Consider the following 18,242-nt stretch of genomic DNA (forward strand, 5'->3'; position numbering starts at 1 on the left):
TGGTTGTTTTCTTAGTATAAGTTTCTAAAAGTAGTTTCTTGATAGTTTTTTTCCCCCATCACTTCTTAAAACTGGTTTCTGTTGTAGTTCATGAAAATCTTGGACTTTGGCTAAGGGCAGATTTGAGGTTTCCTCCATTTCATTGTGATTAGTGACTATTGCATACATAGCGGGTACACAATGATGGTTAACGTTAAGTGATGAAATTCCCCTTAGGGAATTAGGTTTACTTTGTTCAGTTACAGTTTCCCCCTGCTCCATTCAATCCCTGCTCCCAAAGACAATCTGCCCCCCTCCCGCTTAGGGAATTTTCAAGAGGCCAAAGCAACTAAGAAAGAATCCCATACAACCGGCTGTGTATAGTGGCCGTCCCCCCTCATCGAGCATTGCGGAGACCTAGCTACGGGAATTTACTTAGTGCACTGGAACGCATGTCTTCATTGTCACGGTTATCCTCTCCATGAGCACGGTGTTTAATCTACATTTAAAAAGCAATGTCTTTATGGGACCATTTGCATCATTTTTCTGGAACTTCAGTAGTTAAGTAAAACTGCAGTTAAAAAAAAAGAAAAATTAAGTTTTGCTTCACCATAAGATAGAGATTTCAAAGAAAAGAATAAAACTGTCTTATAGAAGACAATCATATTTTCTGACTTTGTTATTTTAAATGTTATTTTCCTCTTTACTGTAGTTAAAAATCTTAGGCTTGAGTCTGGAGCAGATCATACCCACCTGGGTAGAGGGAGAGGGTGAGGTAAAAAGGCACAAAAATCTCATGATGGTATTCTGGGGAGTTGGTTTTAGGAGGTGGAGTGTGGGTCGTTGTGCTGACATTGACCTGTCGTCTCTACCCCATGTCCTTCTCCTCCCTGCATCTGGTTTAGGTCCCTCATCACAGTCTTACTAAGTGTCTAACAAGTATTTGTTATATGAATAAAACCACTAGAATGTCTGAAAGGCCTGTAAACAGCTTTCAGGGGTGGTTTCATTTATTGCCTAATGTTAAGCCTCCATATTATCCATACTCACTACCAATTCATTCCTCCATTCATTCCTTTGTTTAACCAATATCTGTTCAGTGCTTTCTCTGTGCCAGGCACTGTTGCTAGGTGTGGTTAGCAAGGAGGACATGGCCATCCCTCATAGAAAATATATGCACACAGTACACATTATTTATAGGAGCAGTTACAGTCTCCACAAAGTCTCTCAACTCCTTTTTTATGGAGGAAAAACTTCCTGCAGGCCAAAGTTTAACATCACTCTCAGGATTTAGCTTGTATGTGTACATTTGGTACAGTCCAGGGAGTCCCAAAGCGCCTCTGATCCTTTCAGAGTTTGGCCCACATCGTGTCTGTGAGGCTGGAGGTCTTTGTGCAGTTTAGTGGTGTAATATCTTTTGCCTCTGTTTAACCTATGCAACACGTGAACTGTTAAGAGAGCAAAAACCCTTTAAAACACTGCTAAAAGTTACATGAGTCCACGGGGGAAAGCTGAGCTCAATTACCAGTAGAATAAAAGAGACCAAAGATGACAGGCCGGCTTGGATGGGGATTGCTGACTTTGTTAAGCAACAGACCTCCACTCAACCAGCTCACCTGCCATGACACAGGGAAGAGAGGGGCAGGCGCTCACCAAGAAGGGGAGGGGCAGGAAACCGTGGATTAGGATGAAAACACAACTATGCCTTGTCAAGTCTCTCTGTCCTCCCACCGCTACTCCAGTTTGCTGACTCTAATGGATCTCTGATCAAGTTGGCAGATGTTGTCAATTGGCTTCCACCTTGATTATTGGGACAGTCTTATTCATCCTGGTATTTAGCTCAGTTTTCTTGATTTTAAAGCTTCAGCACCATCTGAACCTCCAGCAGCTCTGAGTGGAAGTGTGAAGGAGCCTTCTTGGTTGCAGAGCCCCATTCCTCCCCTTGAGGAGCTAATGCTTCCCCTTTGGGCAAAGACGCTGTGAATATTCCCAGTCCTTCGTCTTGGTGATTGCAGCCACTCAGGTGCGCTGTGACAGGCTGTTCCTGTCCTGTAAGAGCAAATCATCCCAGTTCCTTAGCCTGGCGGGCAGCCTTGTAAGGTCTGGAGTACTCGTAAACACACCATCCTTGCCACACACGCCACAGGGCTTTTCACCTCCCACTCTCCTCTACCTCACCATCTCTTTCCGTTTCTGTTCTCCTTTCTGACCCAAGAACAAAATGCCCATTTCTCCTTATTGCAGACCCTCTCAGTCTTTACAAGTGATGGGTTTCGAACTTCCCCCACCCCCTCTTGCCTCCTTGTTGTCAGGAAAGGAAAGCACTTGTCTGCAGTCTCCGTGGAGGTGAACAGGCAGTAGCCTCGCCCACAAACATGGCACTCCCAAGGCTACTCACACCTGCCCAACCTTTCCAAGTATGAATCATTTGTGTGGTGGGGGGGCTGGTTTTCTGGTCTCTTACTGGTCAGAAAAGCCATAGAGAAGTGGTAGACTCTGACTTCTGGCAACTTCCTGAACTTAAAAGATGGGGTACTTGGTACACATTGGTCTCTGTTTTATCTGTGACCATAATTCCAAGAGTGACGAGAAAATGCTCACGTTTTGTAACACTTATCACCAGGGCGTGTTTTGGACCCTTCCAAAACTCAGTCCACTGTGCACTGTTTCGTAAAGGACCCCTTTAGCCCCCCGGCAGTAGTGAAATGCTCCAGTGGGTCAGTTAATTGCCATCTTGAGCAGGCAGTCAAGGTTTCTTACAACAAAAAGGCATCCAAGCCCCCCACCCACTATTTTGAGGGTTCGGTATGAGTGTCTCCAACTGTTGTCTAGCCATTTAGAGTCACTCTTTTACTGAAAATTCTTTCTCGTTTTTCCTTTTTTCTTGCTCAGGAAGCTTGGAAGCAAACCAACAGGTGCTGGCCAGGGACCCCCAGTCCTGAGTTTTTGGGTACCTTCTTTTTAGGGAAGGAAAGAATCCCCACTTCTCAACAGGTTCCTTTTTCTCCGAATTTTCCCTTTTCGTTGACCAGAGCTGGGGGCTGGTCATGGCGGTGGGACTGGACCGTTAACCAGACCCTACCCCCACCCAGCCCTGCTGGAAGGCTGGCCGAGTAGACAGTGGCTCTCTCAACTCAGAAGGTGCGGTGCTTAGCATCTGTGTTTCCAGCCGCAGACTTAAACCATTGTTTGGGCATAAAATCCCCCTGAACATCCTGTTACAAAAGGAAAGAACCTATAAAGAAGCCAGATGATTGCTTCTTGTGTATCAGATTTCAGGATTTATAACTTATAAGCAGTTCAAAGCATTCTCTTTGGGCTTTTATCATAGAGATGCAATATAGAAAATGAAGTTCATATTTAATTAGCATTTATTGGGCACCACTTATGTATAAGCACCATGCTAGATGCTTTTGTGCTTAATGTATCAATCCAATCCTAGAGCTTAAAATCAGCTCCACTTTTCGGACAATAATGATGATAATTTTAGTAGTGTGGTTGTTATTTATTTTGTGTCTTCCATATGCCAGGCACTGCTTTAGCACTTAACACAGTGTTATCATTTAACATTCACAAGTACTCCCTCTATGAGTGAGATATTACTGTCTTATTTTACAAAGAAGCTGGCTATAATTATTTGCCTAAGGCCATTTGGATTGTAGGTGATGGTGAGAGCTAGCATTTAATGATGCCTACTATGTGTCAGCCTTTCTTTTAAATAATTTATGTATATTAACATCATTACAGCAGCTCTTCTCTCCCTTCTCTGTACCCCTAGACAACACAGATTATTAAATTTCTGCATGGTAGTAGTCTGGCATGGGTCTCCGTGGGTTAGCCTCAGAGTGTCAGCAGGCTGCATTCCTTTTGGGAGGCCCCATTCCCTCCCTGTAGGGGCTGTTGGCAGAATTCACTTCCTTGTGGTTGTGTGAAAGAGGTGGCCTTTTCCGTGCTGCACTCCAGCTGAAGGCTGCCCTCAGCTTCCAAATGCCACCTTCATTTCCAGGCTCATGTTTCCTTTCCTTCTTAAAAGTTCCCAAGGGCAGGGTGGTTTTTTTTTTTTTTCTTTCCCCGAGACTTTATTTTTATAGACCAGTTTTTAGATCCACAGCAAAATTGAGAGGAAGGTACAGAGATTTCCTAAATACTCTCTGCCCCTACACATGCATAGCTGCCCCCGTTATCAACCTTCTCTGCCATAGCGTGCATTTGTTACAATTGATGGACCTACACTGACACAGTGTAATCACTGAAAGTCCATAGTTTACCTTATGGTTCACTCTTGGTGTTGTGTATCTTACGGTTTTGAACAAATGTATCATGTCATTTACCCATCGTTATCGTATACAGAGTATTTTGATTGCCCTAAAAATCCTCTCTACTCTGCCTATTCATCCCTTTCTTCTCCTCCCAACCCTGGCAACCCCTGATCCTTTTCCTGTCTGCATAGTTTTGTCTTTTCCAAAATGTCATTTAGTTGGAATCATACAGTATGTAGCATTTACAGATTGGCTTCTTTCACTCAGTAATATGCATTTAATGTTCCTCCATGTCTTTTCATGGCTTGATAACTCCTTTCCTTTTAGCGCTGAGTAATCTTTTGTTGTGTGAATGTATCACAGTTTATCTCTTCACCTACTGAAGGACATCTTGGTTGCTTCCAAGTTTTGGCAATTATGAATAAATCTGTTGTAAACATTTGTGTGGACCCGTGATCATCTCCTTTGGGTAAATACCACTGAGTGTGATTGCTGGACTGTATGGTGAGTGTATGTTTAATTTTATAAAACCACCACACTGTCTTCCAAAGCGGCTGTACCATTTTGCATTCCATTTTGCATTCCCACTGTGGAGTTTCTGTTGTTCCACATCTTTGCCAGCATTTGGTGGTGTCAGTGTTCTGGATTTTGGCCATTCTGTAGATGTGTAGTGGCATCTCATTGTCATTTTAGTTTGCATTTTCCTGACTACAGGTGATATGGAACATTTTCCATATGCTTATGGGCCATCTGGTGAGGTGTCTATAAGGTCTTTGGCTCATTTTTAAAAATTGAGGTATAGTTGACATATAACATTTTATCAGTTTCAGGGTACCATATAACAATTTGATGTTTGTATATACTGTGAAATGATCATCACACTAAATGTAATGAACTAATCTCCATCACCACATAGTTACAAAGTTTTCTTTCTTATGCTGGGGACTTTTGAGATTATTTAATCATACCGTACAGTAGAATTAAGCATGACGGTTGACACCGTGCTGTATGTTATATCCCCAGGACTTAATTATTTTAATACTAGATGTTACTAACTTTTTACCACCCTCACCCCCATCACTCCTCTTCCTCCCCGCCTCTGACAACCACAAGGAGACTGTCTCCAACTATGAGTTCGGGTTTTGTGCATGTTTAAATTTGGTAGTTTGTTTTCTTATTAAAGTTTAAGAATTCTTTATGTATGTGGCAGGACAGTCATTCATCAGCTGTGTCATTGCAGACCCTGTGTAGTCTGTGGCTTGTCTTCTCATTCTCCTGACATTGTTTTTCACAGAGCAGAGTCTTTCATGTTAATGGAGTACGGCTGATCAATTATTTCTTGTATGGATTGTTCCTTTGATGTTATATCTAAAAAGTCATACTTAAAGTCATCTAGGTTTTCTCATGTTATCTTCTGGGAGTTTTATAGTTTTGCATTTTACACTTAGGTCTATGATCCATTTGAGTTAATTTTGGTGAAGGGTGTGATGCTTGTGGCTAGATATATTTTGTTTCTACGTGTGTGGATGTCCAGTGTTCCCGTGCCATTTGTTGAAAGACTAGGATAGTTCTATTTTATTGATAGAAAAACTGAAACAAAAAGAGCATGAAGGACCTTGCTCAGGGTTATGCAGTTAGCAATTGTCTCTCTGGCTCTAAGGTTCGTAGGATCTAGGGCTCGAGGCTCCTCACTATGCCGAACTGCTCCTTTTCATTGAAACCGACATTGACATTCAGGACTCCAGGCTACTGCAGTGTCTTAACGCAAAGGAAATAACCTCAAATGGTAAAATTTCAGTCTTTAAAGGTGAATTATCATGCTGTATTTTACTACTGTTGATATCCAAGGCTGTTACCACGTACTTTTCAAGGATCCTATAAGTAAAGTCATGAACTCAAGTCACGGGGAACAGGTTTTATTCTGTTCTCTCTGCATAAAGACTCTGGTTCATCCCAGTTTTAGGGGTTTTTTTCTTTTATTTTTTTCTTTTTGCTCTCCCACCTAGCTGTTACAGTTCACTTGCTTAATTTCCATTTGTATTTCTCTTCTCTCCAGTGCCGAAATCCCTAGGGGCTTTTCTGTTGGGGTCAGTCACTGTCTCTGAAATGGAATCCATGTGATAATTTGTATTATTCTGAAAGATAATCTAGACATCTAATGTATAATTTTCTGCTTATTTAAATTATTAAGATAATGCATTTTTATTGTAAATGTTAAAACTTCATGCAAGTGTATATTAAGCAAACATAAAAGTCTTCTCAGTCTTATTTCTTAGAAGCAAACAATGTTAATGTTTCGATGTGTATCCTTTTAGATATTTTCCTGTTCAGAGTATAATTTATTTTCCAAACTGGGATACATGAGGTAAAATACTAACATTATTCCAGGACAACAGGCATAAACTAGGACTATTTCAAGCAAACCAGATGTACAATCCTTCTGCTGTATGTGAGTTTTCATATCTACATCTATAGAAACAACTAAATGTACTCCACATACGTATTATGAGTATATATGGCGATAGCCTCCAAGACAGTTCCCGGTGACCCCCATCTCCCATGTCCCGGTGTCATTCCCTCCCTGTTCATGACAGCAGGGTTTAGTGCCTCACTTCTAGACTAGGGTAGAGCACTGCAGAAGTGATGGTACGTCACTTCTGAGATGACGTCATAAAGACTGTGGCTTCTATTCGGGACTTTCTTTCTCTCTCTGTTGGATCACTTGCTCTGAGTGAAGCCAGCTGCTATGTTGTGAGGACCTTTAGGCCGTTTATGGAACTGAGGTGTCTGGCTAATAGTCAGTGAGGAACTGAGACCATGGACATCCATGTAGGTGAACTGGAATGTAGATGCTCCAGCTGGAGGTGACTACAACCCCACCTGACGCTTGTCTGCAGCTTCCTGAGACCCTGAGCCTGAATTGTCCCACTAAGATGCTCCAGACCCTTAGAAACTATGTAAGAAAATAAGTCTTTGATGTTTGAAGCTGCTGACTTTTGGAGTAATGTGTTATATAGTAACAAATAATTAACACATTTATTAAGTAATAATCAAATTATACTAAACATTTTTTTAAAACAACATCCTGCCCTGGCTGGTGTGGCTCAGTGGGTTGAGTGCCAGTCTCCGAACCAAAGGGTCACTGGTTCGATTCCCATTCAGGGCACATGCCTGGGTTATGGGCCAGGTCCTCAGCAGGGGACGTGTGAGGCAACCACACATTGTGTTTCTCTTCCTCTCCTTCTCCCTCCCTTCTCTGTCTCTAAAAATAGATAAATAAAATCTTTTTAAAAACCCCAACATCCTTACATCCTCCTTTTTCCACCCACAATATATCTGTCAGTAGCTACCTCATTTTGGTACGTGTAGCACAAAGCTATGGAGAGAATATAAAATTCCATGTTAGGATTGAACATGGTGTTTTTCTTTTCTTTCTTTTTAAACCAAAAATGGCTTAACAGACATTCTGGAAATATGATTTTCTTCTTCTGAAATTATCTCCGCAGGATAGCTTCCTTAAAAGAAAATTTCAGGGTCTTGAAGCAACACGTTTCACTTTAGAGTGATATCTACAGGTTGTCTTCCAACTAAAGTCATCTCCATTGTGACCAAGAGCCTGTTGGCTCTTCCAGTGCTGAATGCTCTTAACTTTAAAGTGGTTTGCTAGTAGATGGGAGAAATTGATAATTTTAATAATCAGTGAGATTGAGCTTTATTTCATTTCTTCATTCCTGAGGATTTCCTTTCCTAGGAAGGACACTTCCACGTCTTTGCCTACGTTCTTCTTTCTGATGCCCAATGTGTCCTATGTTGTTCAGGAAATGTAGCTTTTTGTCATATCTGCAGCAAATCTTTTCCCAATGTGTCTTTGCTTTGTTTATATACATGTTTAATTACTTTTTCTGTAAACACTTTACAAATAATCAGTCAATCAACCTCATCTTTGTGGCTTTTAAACCTTTGTGTCATAATTCCTATAGCCCAAAATATTTTCATCTAATATTTTTATGATTTAATGTTTGGCATTTAAATTTTAGATCTATCTGTGATTTATTTTAGTATAATTTGGTAGAGAGTACATATTTTCCCTATTGTTCTAGCATCATTCTTCAAAAACCAAAATCAAAAACTTAGCTTTCCCCACTGATTTGAAATGCCAAGTTTATCCGTGCTAGACAATCCTATGTGTGGGTCTATTTTGGAACTCCCACTTTTCTTCCAAAGCTTTGTATCATTAATTCTATTCGACAGCCATACCATCTCAAATCTGTAGTTTTATAGAAACTTTTAATATCTTGTAAGGCCATTCACTGTTCCTTTGTCAGAATTCTCTTTGTAACCCTTGCATATTTTTCTTATAGGAATATTTGGGATTGGTTTTCAAGTTCAGATGATTCCTGTTGATATTTTTATTAATTGATATATTATTACAAAATTGAGAACTTCTACCCAAGAATAAGATATGTTTTCTTATATATCCAATACTTATTTCATTTCACTAAACAGAGTAGTCTTTTTGCACTCAGATTCTGCACATTTACTGAGATTACTCCTAGATATTTTATATATTTTTGATTCTTTTATTTTTATACCAATAGCATCTTGTTTTCATAATTATTTCTGATGATTGTTTATATATGGGAAAGTCATTAATTTTATTTATAAAAATATACCTTATTTAAGTTTCTTAGAGTGTTTTTTTTGTTTGTTCAGTTTATTCTCTTGGGTTCTCCAGATTTTCACTTGCATATTTATCATAAATAATGATTTATTTTCCATAGTATTTTGTGATCTTTAAGGGCCATGCTTTCAGAGTTTCTCCAATTTATCAATGCTGGATTTCTTTCTTCTTCCCCCTCTTCTCTCTCTCTCTTCAATTGAATCTTACCCCTCATCAATTTCTAGTTCTGTGACCTTGGACAAGTTACTAACATATGAAGAGAGTGGAACTTAGATACAGAGTGATGAGAGCCAAGATGCAAACTCAGGAATTTCTAACGTCAGGGCTCACATTCTGAGCATTCTCTCTTCTGGCCTCAAAAATGGTTTTGGAAGATTGCTGGCTTCCAGTGTCTCCTCTTCCCTGTCAGTCTGTTTGTCTGTTTCTCCCTCCCTCCCTCTCTCTTTTTTAAATTTACTTTTCTCCTTCTTCCCACCCTCCTTTCTCCTCCTCGACCTCCTCTACCTCCTTCTCTCTCTCTCCTTTCCCTTTTTCCCTCCCTCCCTCACTCTCTCCCTACCTCTCCTCCTCCTACCCTCTCCTTCCTCTCTCTTTCTCCCTTCCAATCAGCGTCCCTCTCCACTGCTTGTTGTTTATAGATTCTCTAAACGTAGTCATCCAACCTCATCCCAGAATGCATTCTGTTTGAGTCATTGTGGTGGAAATATGCAATTGAGATAATAGGCATCCGGCTGTATCATTACAGTGACTAGAAGCAGGGGTGGTGGGCCTCTGACCTTAAGAACAGTGGATTCATCATATAGCATTACTCTCTATGAAGGAATATTTGTTGTTGCTTTTGGGGAGCATTCTGATTTGATTTGTTTGTTTGCTCCAATCAAATTCATCCCGTCTCAATTATTTCAAGTCCTTAATTCCTTCAGTATTTCAAAGACTTTTTCTGCATATTCTCCCTTACCCTTCATTGCCCTAAGGTCTCCTGTTTGACAGGAAACACAGCTCACCCTGAGAGCCTTAAATCAAATGAATTTGGTGTCTGGAAATGTCATTATTTTAGGAAGGAGCACAGGAGGGAGTATAAGAAAATAGTTTAGATTTTTGTGGGGAAATGGAAAGCAAGAGGCAAAATAGAAGGTCTGTTCAGAAGAGAGCAACAGTGATAGGTTTTCAAAATCAGTGTGTGTTAATTTTGCTGTGTTTTCTCTGCATGAATCTTTCTACAGAGAAAGAATGACTGCTCTAAACCAAGGCTCTTGTTAGTAAAGCACAGATTTGTCATAGGTGATTGAGATGGGGATGGATAAGGAGTAGGAAAATGACAAAAATAGAAGCATCTTACTTGCAAGTGACTAGAATTTACAACTCTGCTTAGCACATCTTTTTTTTTTTTTTAACAAATCATGATGAGCTTCTGTTATGATGGTAACTTTGGGGATACAAAGAAAGGGGAAGGCATGGTTTCTGACCTCCAGTGTTTTTACCCACTGGGTCAGACAACTAAGTAATGGTACTTGGGAATAGAGAAGAGTGCTGAATTGTTCCTAAAGTTTGAGTGGATTTTGAACTGGCACATTCTGAACCTGGGAAAGAGCATGAGAAGTGAGTGGCTTTGGGTTTCAAGTTAGTCCAGAATGGTTGGTTTGAACAGAACATGTGAGTGTGAGAAATGAACGAAAATCTTGGGCAGTTAGGATGAGGTTTAATAGGAGTTTGAGAGTCACTGTAGGTTCCTGGGTATGGAAGTAACTCGGTAACTATGATTAGGATCACAGATTTGGTAATGGTGTTGTGGCAGATTGGCAGAGGAAAGGACATGAATTAAAAGACAGTTGTGCCAAGAGTCCGATCTAGAGCACAGACAATGGGAATGGTGTAGACTGGGCAGATCAAAGAGACTCAGCGGAACATCCTCTCAATTAAAAAATGATTTGGTAGGGCTGAGACATGGGGAATTCTCAGCCCCAGCTTTGTGGAGATGCTTGCTGTGCTCCGCCTGGCCCAGCTGGTGTCTGCAGGGCCTATAGATTACTGCATTCCACAGTGGTCAAGGAGTCTCACAAGGCCATAGAGGTCTACACCCTGGGGGAGATCCAGAAGCACAACCACAGCGAGAGCACCTGACTGAACCTGCACTGCAAGGTATACGATCTGATCAGATTTTTGGAGGCACATCCTGGTAGAGAAGTCTTACCGGAGAAAGCAGGAGGTGATGCTACTGAAAAGTTGGAGGGTTTGGGGCACTCTACAAATGCTAGAGAATTGGCCAAAAGAGATATCATTGGGGAGCTTTGTCCAGATAACAGATCAAAGGTAACCAAGCCTTCAGATACTCTTTTTACTACCATGACTCTAATTCCAATGGGTGGACCAGCTGGGTGATCCCAGCCATCTCAGTCCTGGTCGTGGTCCTGAGGTACCACCTCTACCCGGCGGAAGACTACACACATCCTCAGAAGCCAACAAAGGAAAAGACTGCTATGGGTCAGGGAGAAAGAAGCCGTTAACCTCTTCCACTCACAGAAATCTTTACCTCACAGAAAAGTAATTTTAATACACCTGTTTTCCTTCCCTCCTATGTTAGAATCAAAACAAACCAAAAGAACCGTTCTATTCTCTCTACTCTTGAACTTCTGCAGTGTGCCTTTTTATTCATCAACTTTATTCTGATGTCCCATGACTATATAATTTACTTATTTTACCATGATCTTTTAAAAATATATCTGGCTTTTCAAACATAAAGATGATTTCTTAAAGTTAAAGAAAGAGAAGGAAGATCCACAAAAAGTAAGGTTTGAACCTCCAGCGTTACTATTCAGAACTGGACTGACAGGGGAATTTGACATTTAGTTACATACTCTTATCCTGCGTCATAGAATGGGGGCTGGAATTGCGGTTTCTTCTGCCAACTGAGCCAGTTATCATTTCATCAAAAATTTGTTCTAGTTTTTAGATGGGAATCTTCATGCATTCCCATAGCTCTTTTATCACTTCTGTGTTGAATTGTCTTCAAGTGACCTTCTAGTAGAAGGTCCAGTGATTGAAAGTCCAAGCCATCACCATGATGGCGTAAATAGAGAAGGAAGTTAAAACCTGTGTCCGGAGACGTGCTGGCTGGTTTCCTTCTTTCTGTTTGATAATATGGGATAACTGTATTTGAACTCTTTTATGACTAACAATCTACAATGACTGTTAGTACTAGTAGTGAGCCTGGAAGAGGGAAGGCTATACCAGTCCACGTTAGCCACTTTGTCAATGTCTCTGTCCATTATGCTGTAGATGCTGGTGCACCTGGTGGGGTTGAGCCTGTGGGGGTCTGGATAGATGAGAGAGGCAGGCTCCCTGACATACTTTTCCCCTTCTTTTATGACTCCTCACCAACTCAAAGCATTTACTCTAAGTGTACCCCTTGCTTTGCAACCCAAACACAGACACTCATGGTGGAGCAAATACAATCAAAATATTTTTGGTTTAATTTTTGGTTAAATATTTTTGGTCAATAGACATTTAAAAAAATGAAAATCTCTGGCTCTGGCAGGGTAGGTTAGTTGGTTAGTTGGTTAGATCACCCCAATATGCTAAGGTTGTGGGTTCAGTCAGCATTCAGGAATATACAAGAATCAGCCAATGAGTGCATAAATAAGTGGAACAACAAATCACTATTTCTCTCTCTCTACCTTCCTCTCTCTCCCTAAAATCAGTAAATTAAAAAAAGTGAAAATCTCTAAATTTGGATTATGAGCAAATACCAAGGTATAAATAGAGTGTATCTGCTGGTGCTAAGTATTTGACCACTGACTGTTCAGCTCATATGGCCTAGGACAGCTTCCTGCTGGCCACACATGCCCTTGGCTCCATGGACATTCCTAGCATATTCCAGATATAAAAGCACCTGTGTGAAAAGTTAAAGTACTTACCAGGAAATTTGTAAATTGAGCTTGTGCGTAGATCCATCAATATTGCTATAATTAATTGTAAATTCCAAAGATTCTATTTTGCTCTTGAACATCAGGGGAATCTGGCTTAGTTCTCCGGGTTCACTGAGTAAGGTGACATCTGAGGACAAGTGGTTACCCGAGCCCTTTGGCACGTGCTGGAATCCTCTTGCTTCTCATTTTCTGCTCCCTTGGATATTGTTTCAATTGCTACCCCTGTTGGTTTCTGTGTGGAAATAACTCTTCCAACATTTGTTCTGTGCATTTTTTTTGTTTTCTTTGTTGACAAAACTCAAGTGTGTTTATTTGGTGGCTTTAATGCAATGAATTTTCTTGTCCTCCTGTTTCACCTGTTTTTACTTTATGTTAAAAATAAATTTAATAATAATAATGGTTTCTTGAGAAATGTGATAGGTTTGATGCAAAGGGACTTATATGTATGAGCTTATTTCATGGCCTCTGCCAACCTCTGGGGCAAATACTATTTTATTTCTATTTTCCTTTTGAGAAAATGAGGCTTAGAGAGTTTATGAGACATACCCACTTATATATAGTAAGAAATAGGGGCAGAACTCAAATTCACGATATCTTGTTTCTAAAACCCACTAACTATGAGCTGTTATTACACCAGCACATTTATGGATGATTCATAGTTGAACTAATACAGATATGTCCCAAATTAAAGTTGTTTGAAAATTGTAGCATAAAATATTTTTACAGTGTTTTATTTATTTATTTATTTATTTAGGTTGTATTGATTATTATTTTTTGTTTCTTTTTTTTATTGTTGTTCAAGCATAGTTGTCTCCATTCTGCACTCCCCCCCCCCCCCCACCGCCATCCCCACCTCCCACCCTTGATCTTTTCCCCCTTTGGTTTTGTCCATGTGTCCTTTATAGATGTAAATATTCATCTGTACATACCAAAGGGTTAGCCCAATAAAGGACAAGAAACTAAAGGGGTTTTTTTTTTTGCTAAATTAACCAAAAATATAATATGGTATTCTAGGTTTAGCACAGTTTTTGAATTTGCCCATAATGACTACTTCCAATCTTTTTAGGAATTCAAGTATGAAATTATTAGAAATTTATTTTAAAAAATTCTGTGATTCCCCTATTTGGTTGGCATACCAAATACAAAGATAGTCTGCCTCTTGGTTAATTCAGCAATGCCTAAAGTAATTTGTATTTACAAACAAGAGCTGTAGCAATTAAAAATCACAGCCAGTTCCCCACAACACTGATGATGCCTGATAAAATATGTCTTTCTAACTGTGGGAATTTGTATACGTGTCAGGCACAAAGGAAGCATTTTTACACTGCCAAGTGCTGCACGACAGCCAGGCTTCTTTGCGGAATGTTGAATGAGGATCCTTGGTAAACTCTAAAAATGTGCTAATTCTAGTATTTGAATGCTAAATTTTAATAATTCTTTAAAATTATAGATTGTTAGTAGGTAGTCCTTTGTCACAAATAAAAATCAGAGTCTGTGTGGAGAGATGGCATTTATCTATTAGAAATCAGTAAGTATCTTACTGTTTTCATCATTTCATGTCCATCACTAGGATTTGTTGGTTTAGTATCCTGGCCAAAGTGATCAGGGCCAAAAAGCAGGAGGCAAGATTTTACAGGCTGATTAGTTTATATATTTATTTAGAGGAAAGGGAGAATCTTATTAATATGAACCTTTTGCCTTTAGAATGTACACTGGAATTTATGGAGTATTTATTTCATCAACTCATCCTGATTTTGGTTTAAGCACCCACAAACCTGGTAGGTGGGGTGGTTGTCAGCACCAGGATTTTACACACAAGCACTAGAGAAAGAGACTTGCCCAACATCAGACTCGCTAGTAATCTCCTTTGTAAACGATTGCATGCTTATTTGCCAGGTGTATTCTGCCTTCTAACCATGGCAAGTACATGTGGCTTTATTCATTGTGCCCGGGGTTTCCCAAATTTAGGATATAATGGGTTAGGAAATTACCAAATAGATTAGTAAACAAACAGCATTGATGATATTGTATTTTGGCAAGTAAGGAAATGATAAAATACAACCATTTCATTAAAGACTTTACATGTTAACATCAAAATGTAGAAATGACATGATCTCAGTAAAAAAAAAAAAAAAAGGCCACTCATTAAAATGAAATATGAAAGCCTCACTCATTGCTGGTGTTTTCTTCTTTTTGCCAGAGACTTGAAAAAAATTGTTCTGGACTGGCCCTGGCCTGTGGTGTTTGGAAACTTTGTGCCTCTGTACACACCGTTTTCTCTGACAGGAATTTTCTACCTTTCTCATGCCGCTAGCCTTTGGCCTGTCTGACTAAATCCCCTTAGTCCTTCATTTCTCAACTTATATGTTGACCTTAGAAAGTCTTTTCCCATCTCCAGTCTGTTCTCTCTCACCCTGCCCACCCCTTCAGCTACCACACCTTGGTGGTGGTCCGTGCATCCTCTCCATACACCAGTATGTGTCCTGGGCTTGTTGATTTGCTGCTCTCTCTGGCCACAGACCATGAGATTCTAGAAGTCAGAGACTTCATCTTATTCACCCTCATTCTCAAACTTTAGCATATAGTCTTTTACACATACTCAGTGCATAATAAATATTTAATAGATGAATGAATGAATGAGTAAATACTTGGGTGCTCTTCATGCCCTTTGTTTGTGTGTCTTTTGTGACCTGCAGTTTCAAATGCAGATGATTTATTCAAACATGCTTATTGAGTTGAATTAATTTATGAGTTTTGACCTCATCAGTTCTTCTATTTTTCTTTGTCAAGGAAAACTAATTATGTTCTCCATTATCAGAGTGTCTGGGAACAGTCTGCAGCTGCTGTCTGAAATCCTTCCACGGACAGTAATGCTTCTCTCGGCTCTTCTGTCAGCTTGTTTTTTCTTTTGGTCTGTTCACTTTTGGTTCATCATGCTGATTTTCACATTTTTATGGCAAAAGGAATGTTAACACATGTTATAAAGTATATACGGAGAATAATCAGCATTTTTTAATAGTCTGATCATTCTAAAGCCACAGAGGCTTATGACACTTTGCCTTTTTCATTGCTGTTTCTCTAAAAAATATGCACAATTTTTTGCTCCTTAGAAAAATTGTCAAAACACCTTATTCAGAAGGAATAGCCACAGCTTCTCATAGGATTCAATGGTGATTTGCGCACCATCATTTGAAGACATGTAACCCGTAGGCAGTATGAGTTCCCGGGTCGAGCATTTTCCCCGCTCACAAGATGGCTGTGCCTCATGTCATTTCACTGACTTTTGCTCAGTCACGAGGGGACATGCTTCTTTTCCTTTCTCATAGGGATGCCCCCTCTCCCTGTAGACAGAGAATCGCTCAGAGCTTTTTTCTAAGGTTGTGCAGTCACAAACGCGCAGGTAGGCTTCAGTCTAGATTTGGGTCTACGTCTTGGAAGAAACATTAGTTCCTCTTCTTGAAACTCTCTTTCCTTTCATAGCATTCTTTTTTGTTATAAAGGTAACCTTTTTTTTTTAATAGTGAGAATAATAATAACCACAACTACTTATGAGCACTATCTAAGTACTAGGTACTTTATATACCTCATTTACAATTCTTTCATTTGTTACCAACTAATTTTGTCCCCATTTTATGAATGAGAGAGCTGAAAACCAGAGTGTTAAGTGGTTTAGCCAAAGCCACTCAGCAGTGAGCGGTAGAGTTAAAGCCACGTGACCACAGAGCCTCTGTTCTCCCCATGACACCACACTGCTTCCCTCAGGCCACCCAGACCCTAACTCTGTGGTCTTGTGGTGCTGCCTAACTCCTGTAAAGATAAACAAAGTACCTGACTCGCGGGATTGTGTTAAGAACTAAATGGGGTAAAAATATATACAAGAGGGCCTGGCATAGTGTCTTGTGCATAGTACGGAATGAGTACTTTTCTTAAATCCTTCCTTTTCCTGTTATCCTCCTGTCTCCACTGACCCAGTCCTACCCCACCCCAACTTTAGACATCTCCTGATGGGTCCATCCTACGTCTGTTCTGGTTTGTATCTCTTTAGGATGTGTGATTAGTTCTCTTCAGTTGAATAAAAGGAATGTGGCTGTGACTCAATCTCTCAGTATTATTAGAATAAAAAATGCTGAGAATCGAAATTTAAGCCTTGGGACATAACCACATTTAAGTGATGCGAGGAAGAAATGCTGTTTTGTCAGCAAAGAGAGAAAAGTAAATAGAGAGGCAGTGGCTGGGTAGGTTGATACATTGCCACGGATATCCAAGGCGAGGAGCTTATGAGAAGGCAGGAGATGGTCAACAATGTCACATTCCAGGATGGGCCGGATGACTAAGGAATGTGGAAAGGCCATTTCATTTGATTCGGTCATTCGGATGTATTTGGAGACCTAGAAGAAGGCAGTGTCAGTGAGGCCACAGGCTGGAATCAAGTGAAAAGGCTGATGAACAGAGGCAATAGTGATTTAATATGTTTGATTTGTAGAGTCCTCAGAGAGATTTCTGATGCCTTGAAGAGATGGCATATTTGAGGAGTTTTTCTTTAGCTTAGGACAGGCGTAAGTATTTTTATGGACAGAAATTAAGGATTTGGTAAAGAAGAAGACTTTGAGGATGCTGGAGGGCAGAGGTAATTGGTTGATAAATTTATGTCAGTTTTGAAGAAAGCCTGGTAACATAACATCAAGATCACAGGAAGAAAAAGTGGTTGTATTATTTTTTAACTTTTAATTTCTTCTTTATCCTTTTTATTATTTTTTCCAGATTTTCTACAATAAGCATCTATTCATTTTTATTTTTCATAGCACTATTTATAAATTATTTAGATTTATGTTGATAAAGTTATGTAAGTTCATGGAACTAAAGAACTATAGAAACATGTAAGATGAAAAATAAAAGTTCCTACATACCCTAATTACTCATTTCCATTTATTTAAAAGAATCGCCATCAAAAATTTTCTTGGTAACCTTTCTTACACACACACATATTTGCATTTTTTTATTGTTGTTCAAGTACAGTTGTCTCCACTTTTCCACCACCACTTTCCTCGGCTCCACCCACCCTCGCCTCCTACCCTCAATCCTTCCTCCCGTTTGGCTTTTTCCATGGGTCCTTTATACATATTCTTTGATGACCCTTCCCCCTCTTTCCCCTGTTATCGCCCCTTCCCCTCCCCTCAGGTTACTGTCAGTTTGATCTTTATTCCCATGTCTCTGGTTCTATTTTGCCTACTTGTTTGTTTTGTTGATTAGGCTCTACTTATAGGTGAGATCATATGGTATTTGTCTTTCACCACCTGGCTTATTTCATTTACCATAATGCTCTCCAGTTCCATCCATACTGTTGCAAAGGGCAGGAGCTCCTTTCTCTCTGCTGCATAGTATTCCATTGTGTAAATG

At 39.9% G+C, this 18,242-nt stretch overlaps 1 protein-coding gene and 1 pseudogene across 1 annotated transcript in view; both read left to right on the forward strand.

Annotated features, from left to right (window-relative positions):
* Window positions 1-18,242, forward strand: part of ST8SIA1 (ST8 alpha-N-acetyl-neuraminide alpha-2,8-sialyltransferase 1) — a 122,620-nt gene that overhangs the window by 12,034 nt on the left and 92,344 nt on the right. The window lies entirely within an intron of this gene.
* On the forward strand, window positions 10,864-11,423 carry LOC128780503 (cytochrome b5-like; annotated as a pseudogene).

This window comes from Desmodus rotundus, chromosome 3 (assembly GCF_022682495.2).
Source record: "Desmodus rotundus isolate HL8 chromosome 3, HLdesRot8A.1, whole genome shotgun sequence".
NCBI classification, from domain to species: domain Eukaryota; kingdom Metazoa; phylum Chordata; class Mammalia; order Chiroptera; family Phyllostomidae; genus Desmodus; species Desmodus rotundus.